Source organism: Rhinopithecus bieti, unplaced genomic scaffold (genome assembly GCF_001698545.2).
Source record: "Rhinopithecus bieti isolate Rb0 unplaced genomic scaffold, ASM169854v2 scaffold_15572, whole genome shotgun sequence".
NCBI lineage: Eukaryota > Metazoa > Chordata > Mammalia > Primates > Cercopithecidae > Rhinopithecus > Rhinopithecus bieti.
Genome location: NW_016809536.1, coordinates 2,162,901 through 2,172,570, shown reverse-complemented (window position 1 = coordinate 2,172,570; position 9,670 = coordinate 2,162,901).

Genomic DNA, 9,670 nt, shown 5'->3' with positions numbered 1-9,670 from the left:
ATGTTATTATTAGTCTGTTGATTCTAGATGATAAACTATAAAATAATCTCTATGTAAGAACTTAAGTTTTATTAAGACAAATTTGGTGCTTAGAAAGTAGGTCGATAATGTGAAGACGTGTAGTAGTATTTTCCAAGGGAAATAAAGTGAAGATGAGTCACTTAAGTGTTGTATTACAGTTTTGGTATTTGGTCTCAGACTAAAAGAAAAATCCCCTCCTCTCCATTGCTATGTATCAACAAATATATTATTTCTTTAGTCACATGCATACCCTATTTTATTTTTTAAATAAGTGAATACACACTGAGAAATAATTAAGACATGTCTTAGTCCAAAACTATTTCATGCCATCTTGCCTACAAGCACTTTCTTACTTTGTTGGATATTCTTTCTATGCCTTTCGGGCTCTCCGATAGGACTTCACAATTGTGCCACATCTTTGCCATATACTATGTACTTAATAAATATTAGTTTACTAAATGAATGATTCTAGTTTCTACTACTACAACTGAAAGGAATTCAACCTGTAATCCTTATCTGTCTGTGCTCCAGATAGCAGAAAGTTTGAATATTTGAAAGATTTTGAAGTAGCAGAAATTAAATATCTGAAAATTTATGATTGCTAACTAAAAAGAAACAAAGATTGTTGTTAAGAGTACACATGTATCATAGTACTTTTAAAGATAATTGTAATAAAATGCCTCCTGTTTTAGTCATTAGGATCTAAAGTTGTCATGTTTTTGACCATCCAAAAGAAAAAATGAAATTAATCCACAAAATCCATGAAAGGAAAAACCAAGGAAATAGGAAGAGGTTTGTAGAAACCTCTCATATTGCCACAAAATAGTGCCAAGTAAGGGCATTACTGTCTTAGACCATATGAATACTTTTACATATTTTTCAACAAGGAAATGCACTGGTACCTATAATAAATTACTCTCCAGGTAATATTAAGTCCTAGAGAAGGCATAAGTTTTGTAAAAAAGAAAGAAAGAATGTTACTGCTTGAGAATATGAGGCTGCCAAAAAGCTATAGAACTTGCCTCTTTCTATGGATGAGTTTGTCACCTCTGCTTTCAGGTGCCAAATGATAAATTCTGAATGTTTTTGTATAATTTCAATGTATGTGTATAATAAGTGAATGTAAACACAGGGGTTGCTCAATTCAATCACTGTTTAAGTTCCTGTAGAATACTAGTCATTATATCAATTCTTCTACTTCAATCCGAGAATAATTCCTTTAGCTTAATGCTTAGTGCACGTCAACTGCCCCCTAATTAGTAGTTTATCTCCCAGTTCCAGGAACCCATAGCTGTCAAAAGCAGGGTTTCCTAATGCAGTATCCAGAATGCCCTTGTCAACAGCACATTTGCTTCAGTTTTTGTTACTCTTTCTCCCCTTCATATGGGTTCAATCCAAGTCTATTATTATATAATCTGAAACATAATTATAAACTGAAGTTTTTGTAGTTTAAAAGTCATTATCCTCTCAGCTGAGACTAAGGGAGTGAGTAATGTGAGAATGTAAGATACTATAACGGGGTCAGTTCATGCATCATCTCTTAAAATATACCTGATATAGCTGCATTTTCTATACATGCCAAAGACTTGCTCTTTATGAAAATCCACTTACAAATTGTTTCCTTAAACTCTATATGAGTTTCTGTTTGCATCTCTTCTTATATAAATTTATATAAGAAAGTAAGTAGACTTTTCACATGCATGCTCAAATTACTTTTGGATATATATAAAAAAATCATTTCCTAACCTGAATGAATATGAGTGTCAGTTTTGTGGATATTTTAATTAGGAATCATTTACTGGGAATAGTTATAACAGCAGTCCATGAAATTTATAGATATAGATGCCCAAATTCCACCACCCTTGTAAATTCCTATGTAGTCTTGAGAAGCATCAGAACGTCTGTATAGCTTTTAATACTCCACAGGTGAGTATTTAAATTTCAAAATCTATTAGATTTAAAAATATTGCTTTAAGTGAGATCTCCTATGTGCACATTAATACATCCAAGTCTTCTTAGAACATATGGTTTAAAGAAACAGCAGTCAAAATAAACTGAAAATTCAAATTTTATTGTCTATGTCCTGACCTGTTATTTAAAAGAAAGTAAATCTCTCCCACACCTTTCTCCAAAAACACCTTGGTAGAAGTTTATTTGACTTATCTGGCAGCTCACTGAAAAGCTTTATTCTCAGGGCCTGTATATATTTGATCTAACAGAGGGGTTCCTCTGCATGAATAGACCTATCCTCAAGATATTTGTCAAGAACAAATAGTGGCACTTGTTTGTCATCATAGCTGCTTGGGTAGCATTACCAATTGGAGATAGTAAGAGGCTGATCAAAAAATGTAAAGGAAAATAACGTGGAATAACATGTCCACAGGGGGTTTTCAAAGCTCCACCAAATTCCTGGTGCTATGGTTTGGCTCCGTGTTCCCACCTAAATCTCATGTCAAACTGTAATCCCCACATGTCAGGAGACAGACCTGGTGGGAGGTGACTGGATCATGGGGACAGATTTTCCCCATATTCTTCTCATGATCATGAGTGAATTCTCATGAGATCGGATGGTTTAAAAGTGTGGCATTTCCCCACCACCACTTTCTCTATCTCCTGCCACCATGCGAAATACTCCCTGCTTCCCCTTTGCCTTCCACCATGATTGTATGTTTCCTGACTGTATGTTCCCCAGCTGTAAGGAGCTGCAAGTCAATTACATTTCTTTTCTTTATAAATTACTCAGTCTCAGGTAGTTCTTTACAGCAGTGTGAAAATGGACTAATACACCTGGGAATCTAAAAGCCACATACTTGTTCAAGGCCGTGCACATACTAATGAAAGATGTGAGAAGGTGCTTATCCCTGCTACTTAGTTGACCTCAAGGGTCTGCACAAGCAAAAAGTGTACACTAAGTCAGAGTTGTCAACTGCCTTCCACAGCATTGAAGATGTGTTTCCAATATAAACACATCACTCCTAAGCAATATCTGGCAAATACATTAGTTCAAGGTATTGAAGGAAATCTCCTGTTCAATCATTAGCTGACCACTAACTGAAGCAAGCAGAGACTTGGCTAATAAATGTGACAAAAAATTCATAATCTACAGAATTTGTCCAGAAAAGTAACTAAACAAGCAAACAGTAACAATAACAATCTCCAAGGTAAGAAGGGAGGTGATGTGATTTTCAGAGTTGAAACATCATATTACTTAAAATGTCCATCTAAAAAAAACTATGAGATATGCAAAAGAACAAGATAATATGAGCCACAGACAGGAATAAAAGCAGCCAATAGATGCCACTTCCAAGAAAGCCTAGATGTTGACCTTAGTGAACACTTTAAATTAATCATTTAAAATATATTCATGGAACCAAAGGAAACCGTGTTTAAAGAACAAAAGGAAAATATGAGATAAGTTTCTTACCAAATAGAGATAGAAATAAAGAGATAAAATTTTAAAATGACTAAATAAAATTCTGCAGTTGAAAGTACAATACCTGGGATTTAAAATTCATTAGAGAGGATCAATGGCATATTTTAGCAAGCAGAAGAAAGAATTCACAATTTCAAAAATAGCTTAATTGAGATTATCCATTTTAAGGAAAAGAAAAAATGGTATGAAGAAAGATAAACAGAGCTTTAGATATCTGTTCGACAACATAAATTACATTAATGTATAATGGGAGATGTTAAAGGAAAGGAGAATGAATAAATATTTGAATACATAACAGCTAAAATCTCCTGAAATTTAATTAATCTGTACATCTAAGAAGATTAAAGAACTCCGAACTGCATAAATTTGGATATCCACATGTAAATATATCATAATCAAAGCTTTGAAAGGCGAGTACAAAGAGACCCTTGAAAGTAGCTTAAAAAATTATTCACATATATACTCAATAATATTGACACCAGAAGCCACAGAGACCAGAAGTCAGTAGAAGGACATATTCAAAATGCTGAAAGAAGAGATTGTCAGCCCAAACATTCTATCTTCTGCAAAACTATTCTTCAAAAATCAAGGACAAATTAAGACATTCCAAAATAAAAAGAGAATGTGTCACTAGCAGATGAGCCCCAGGAGGAAGTTTTTACGCTTGAGAAAACTAAATATTAACTTGAATCCAAAAAATAAAAAATAAAAAGAAATTACACTGGTAAATCTAACTATATAGGTAAATAGACAGTATAAAAGTAGTTTTTATTAGCAATTGTTTTATTTTACTGTCTGATTTAAAGCACGATTGTGTAAAGTAATATTTTAAAAATATTGTTGATGGGCTCATAATGCATAGACATATAATTTGCATGAGAATAATTATACAAAGGAGGAGAAATAGAGCTGTATTGTAACAACTTTTTAAATATGTCATCCAAATTAATTCAGTAGTAATCTGATCTAGATTTTCAACTAATATGTAAATTGTAACTACCAGGATAATTACTAAGAAACTGACACAAAATCATGTCCTACGAGAAACACCTAAAGCATTAAGATACAAAATATAAACATCAGGCAGTTTTAACAATTAGATCAGCAATAATTGATTTAAAAATCAACCATAGTAACAACACCGAAATAATCACTTTACTACGTTGGTGTTTACCTTTAGATATGGTTTGGCTCTGTGTCCCCACCCAAAATCTCATCTCAAATTGTAAATGTCATGTGTTGAGGGAGGGACAAGGTGGGGGGTGACTGGATTACGAGGGCGGTTCCCCCGACGCTGTTCTCATGATAGTAAGTGTTTGACAGTTCCTTCTTCACACTCTCTCTCTTGTCTCCGCCATGTAAGATGGCCTGCTTCCCCTTCTGCGGTGATTGTAAGTTTCCAGCCGCGCGGAACTTTAGTTCAATTAAACCTCTTATCTTGATAAATTACCCAGTCTCCGGTATTTCTTTATAGTAGTGTGAAAATGGACTAATAAAACTTTTTAGTCTTTTTTTTTTTAATGTTCACATGTACTTGTGCACACTTATTTATTTTAATTTAACATTTTTGGCCTCAGGTTGGTATTTGAAGTATCAGGTGGAAAATTTTTAGACATGTTTTCTGCATAAAGTGAATTCTGTACTTACACACATGGAAACTGGTATTTTATGTTGCATGTAACTAAAGATGTATATTGGATTCATGGAATGTGCTCATGTATGTTAACATGTAAAATATTTTAAAATAATTGCTTATGATTTCATAATCAAGCAGTGAAAGTTAAAATTAAATTGCATCTATGTTTGCATATTTTTTTGATTTAAAGAGCTACCAGTAGTATATATGACATTACTTGTCATTTCCCTAAATAACTGAGTTTTATCATCTAAAACAGTTTAAAGAAATTTTAACCGCAAAGTCCTTAAAAGCATATTAATAAGCAGATGTTGAAAAAATTAAATTAAAATTAAAAAATTTAAAATAAAATGTTCCATTGAAATGCTTTTGGTTTGTGGGCACATGCAAATTTATTTGGAGAAGTTATTCTCTCAGCATTCCCTTCACATGAGGATTTATGTGATGTTTGTTTTCACTAAGAAGGAGAAAATGAAAAGCGATTTCAGAACCTGATTTGATTGCTTTGAAAACAAACAAAGAAAGTGCTATTTTTTTTTTTCTGGTGGCTTTGGGATAATTGCTCTTCCCTTCAAATCTCTCTCTCTTTCTCTCTGTATGTACGTGTGTGTTTTTTCCTCTTTCTATTTTCAAGGTAGGTTTAGTAGGTTATGGGAAAAAAATTTGTTTAATTTACTTCTTCCTTTTGAGAGATATTTTCTTCTCTATATTTTCTTATCTTACCCTCTGAAGTCTCATTTTAGGCTTTTCATGTTGAGGAGTTAATAATGCACATGCTGGATATTTTTCTGATATTTTTCAACTTTTAAGTGGTCTTATCTAATAATCTGATTCCAGAAATGATATATCCTCATTGCAATTCTGCCTCTAAGAAAATTATATTATATCCAGAGAGCCATGCCACACAGTTACCTATTCATTTTGAATCCCATTACCTATAAAATAGTGAAGGGGGAAAGCCCTTGTCAAATGAAAGCACTTTGGATTAAATTTTTTAAAAAGTTAAGGAATTTACATAATTCATTTTAAGGATTTAGAAATATACATACTCATGCCCTCAATAATTGCTAACTTTAACATCTATGCTTATTCTTGAAATATATGTGTGTGTATATATATATATGTGTGTATATATATATATATATTGCAATCTGCACACTACAGATGCAGTAATTCAGAGAAATTAAACTACTTTCCCAATGTCATACCACTGAGATGTGGCAAACACTGGAAGTAAAATATCGGATCTAATTTCAAAGCCTATTATCCTAACCACTATTCCGTCTTGAGGATCTTCGGCTTTTACAATTGTCATCAATTCTCTGTCTTTCACACACACAAGACATTGATTTACCACTCAACAACTCTAATCACACAATCGATAATAGAATATAATAAAATTTCCATTACTTTCATTTATAGCGTTCAAGTCTTACAAAACTCACACATTCGGTTATGCTTTAAAGTTTTTGCAGTTGTACGAAAGCTACATTAAATACATATTAGACCTATGCCTTACAGAATAGCTTAAGATTTGTAAGAAATAATTTTTTTTGAAAAGAATACTAATTAACTCCAGGTAGTTTTAATGCCTGTAAGGTATAAAACAAAGTACAACCATAGTAAAGCTAATACTTTGTAGTCGTGATTTTTATTCCACCTCTTTTAAGTTAGAGATCAAGTTATGTGCTGAATGAAATTTTAAAGATCATCTAGTCTATGTTACTGATAAGGAAACTATAGCTCAGAGGTATTATGTGACCTCTCCAAAGACACAGAGCCAGTTGGCAGCAGAGTTGGAATAACCTCAACATCTCCGATTGCCAGATCAGTTTCTCTTCACTATTTATATGCACATTATACAGCTTCTCTGCATGGTTTATATGAATTACCTTACTAATAATATTTTAAATAATAACTTTTAGTAAAAACAGGCACAATCCAAGTCTCTAAATACATATAACATTTTATTAAAGGGTCAGATAATCAAGGGTCATTATTATAAGGCTGACTTAGTACATAGTTAATGGAAAGGCTATATTAGTCTATAGTCTCTCTTTCTCCCTCTCTCTATATATAGTTAGATATATCATATACATATAAGTTATATATATACACACATATATACACACACACAAAAGAGAAAGAGAAAGAGAAAGAGAAAGAGAAAGAGAAAGAGTGTTTATGTGATGATCCTGCAAGTAAGTTTGCATCACTCATTTAGTTGTAATCCTAAAATCAGTACATACATTTCATGGTATATATACAGATGTTTTATTACTAAAATTATTTTTGGTGGCTTTCTTTACATTAATCTGTAATAAAGTTTTAAAGTCATGGTCAACAATGGGAAAACATTTACTTTCAAATGGAGTTTGATAAATGTAATTTTAGAAAACTGTGAGGTGATGAATGTGTTCATTAACTTGATTGTGGTGATTATTTCACAATGTATATATAAATCACAATGTATATATAAATCATCACATTGTACATCATGTATATATGCAGTTTTATAAATTCTACTACAAGAAAATTGGTGAAAGGAGCACATACATGCTCAGACACATTACACTTTGTTTTGCTTGGCCATAAATTGGGTGTATAAAAATTTGCTACCATCCTAATATGTAATTACCCTTCTATGTTAGATTCCTAGTAGATACTCAGGTATTTCAGAGAAAATATCAAGAAAAAACACTGACCCTGCCTTGCAAACACCTATCATCAGATATTTGTTCCCTATGTGTTCAAGGTTAGAACACTTTAAAATGTAAATAAATTATACATAAAGGTAGACATGATGATTAGCCACTTACTATAAGGGACCAAGAACTAATATTTCTATAACATTTCATAACAAGTTATTCCTATACACATTTTCTTCAAGAAATTTAAGTTATGTAGGCAGATGTCATTTATTTTCCCCATATTTTTGAATAAATGTAAAAGAATTGTCATTCATAAAGCATCATGATTACTGGTGATTAACTGGATAAATTAAAAATAACTTATGTATGTCAATTTTTTAAACTAAAGAACAGGGACACAATGTTCACTTTTCCTATTTCCAAGGGTTTCTACAAATACCAAGATAAGGCAGAAGAAAAGCAATTGCATACTGTAAAGAATTTTTCTTCCTTGTCTTCTTTCCTATAAATACAGCATGAGGTAATTACTAAAGTTCTTTCTGTAAAAAAAAAATTGTATTGCATAAGTGTATGATATTATCGACTGCTTATGTGTAGGTTTTCAACCTGGTTTAGAATTTTCTCTAGGTTATAATTTATGTGGTGTTAATATTTTTGTTTCTCTCAACATTCATCCAGTAGGATTTTTTTTAAAAAGTCTAGTTTTGTTTTCCAACTTGGATTTACTCAAGTTTAAGTTTGACATACTTTATTCTTCTTCTTGCTTATCTTTAAGAGGAATCAAGAGAATTGTTGGATCTATCAGTGTTTTCAGGGGAGACATAACTAAATAACAACAGAACATTTATTTTATACACACACATGCACACACACACACACATTTTATGCTGGTCAGATAAACAATATCTCTTCTGTAAAGCCTAGGAAGTCTTAGCCCAAAAATAGAATGTTAAACAATATATACTGATGTTAAAGGAATAATGGATACTTCGCTTTATACATATTCCTAGTAAACCAAGACTTTATAGTTGTAGTAATTGAAGCACTTTTAAAAGCACAATTTCATTAGACTATAATCCAGCTAAAATATCATTTACAAAGGTTTGGGTCATCCTTTTTATTACAAATGGTTTTAATCAAAAGAAAATGCTTACAGGAATGGAACTGACCAGTATTTTTTATAATGCAACAGCTCCCCCATCTTACAGACAAAAGAATATAAACTAGAATTCTTTTTTGATATATAATATTAGCAAGGTCTAGATCATGTAGAGTTAATTAAATTTTATTTTCTTAAGTTCTGTTGGACTTGATATATTTTCTCTTGTAAAAGACAAATCTTATCATGGATATATATATTCCAGAAGTATCTATTGTATCTACATAATCTTCTGAGAAGGTAAGAATTCATACAGAACACTGAAAATGATAGCTCAGTCACTAAGATATTTAAAATTCATGTTGTAAGGATGAATAAATACAGCATCCTGGATATTCTAAGGTTTTTTTTTTAGCATGTTCTGGGAAAATACTTTTCCATTTATCTCTTTGTATGCTTTAAAGTGATGTGTTTCTATTTGCAGTCTTTTTAAACATTTTCTCATATTTTGGTCATTTAATAAAGTATTTAGAGATTTCTCTTCAAAATTAGTTTGACTCGATATTTGAACAAATATTTGTTCCCCATTTTTCATCTTGCAAAAAGCTAAAGAAAATGCTTAAGCAATTTACCTCAGATCACTTTTATAATGATTACATAAACAATCCAATTTAAAACCCTAAAAGTTATTTACTCAAGACAACTCAGGTGAAAGGATTATTTTTTGATACTAGAAACTGTAGCTGCATATTTATAAATGAATATTCCTGAGATGATTTTTCCATAATATACATATTAAAATTGCTTACTCTTAAAAGTTCCATTGGGCC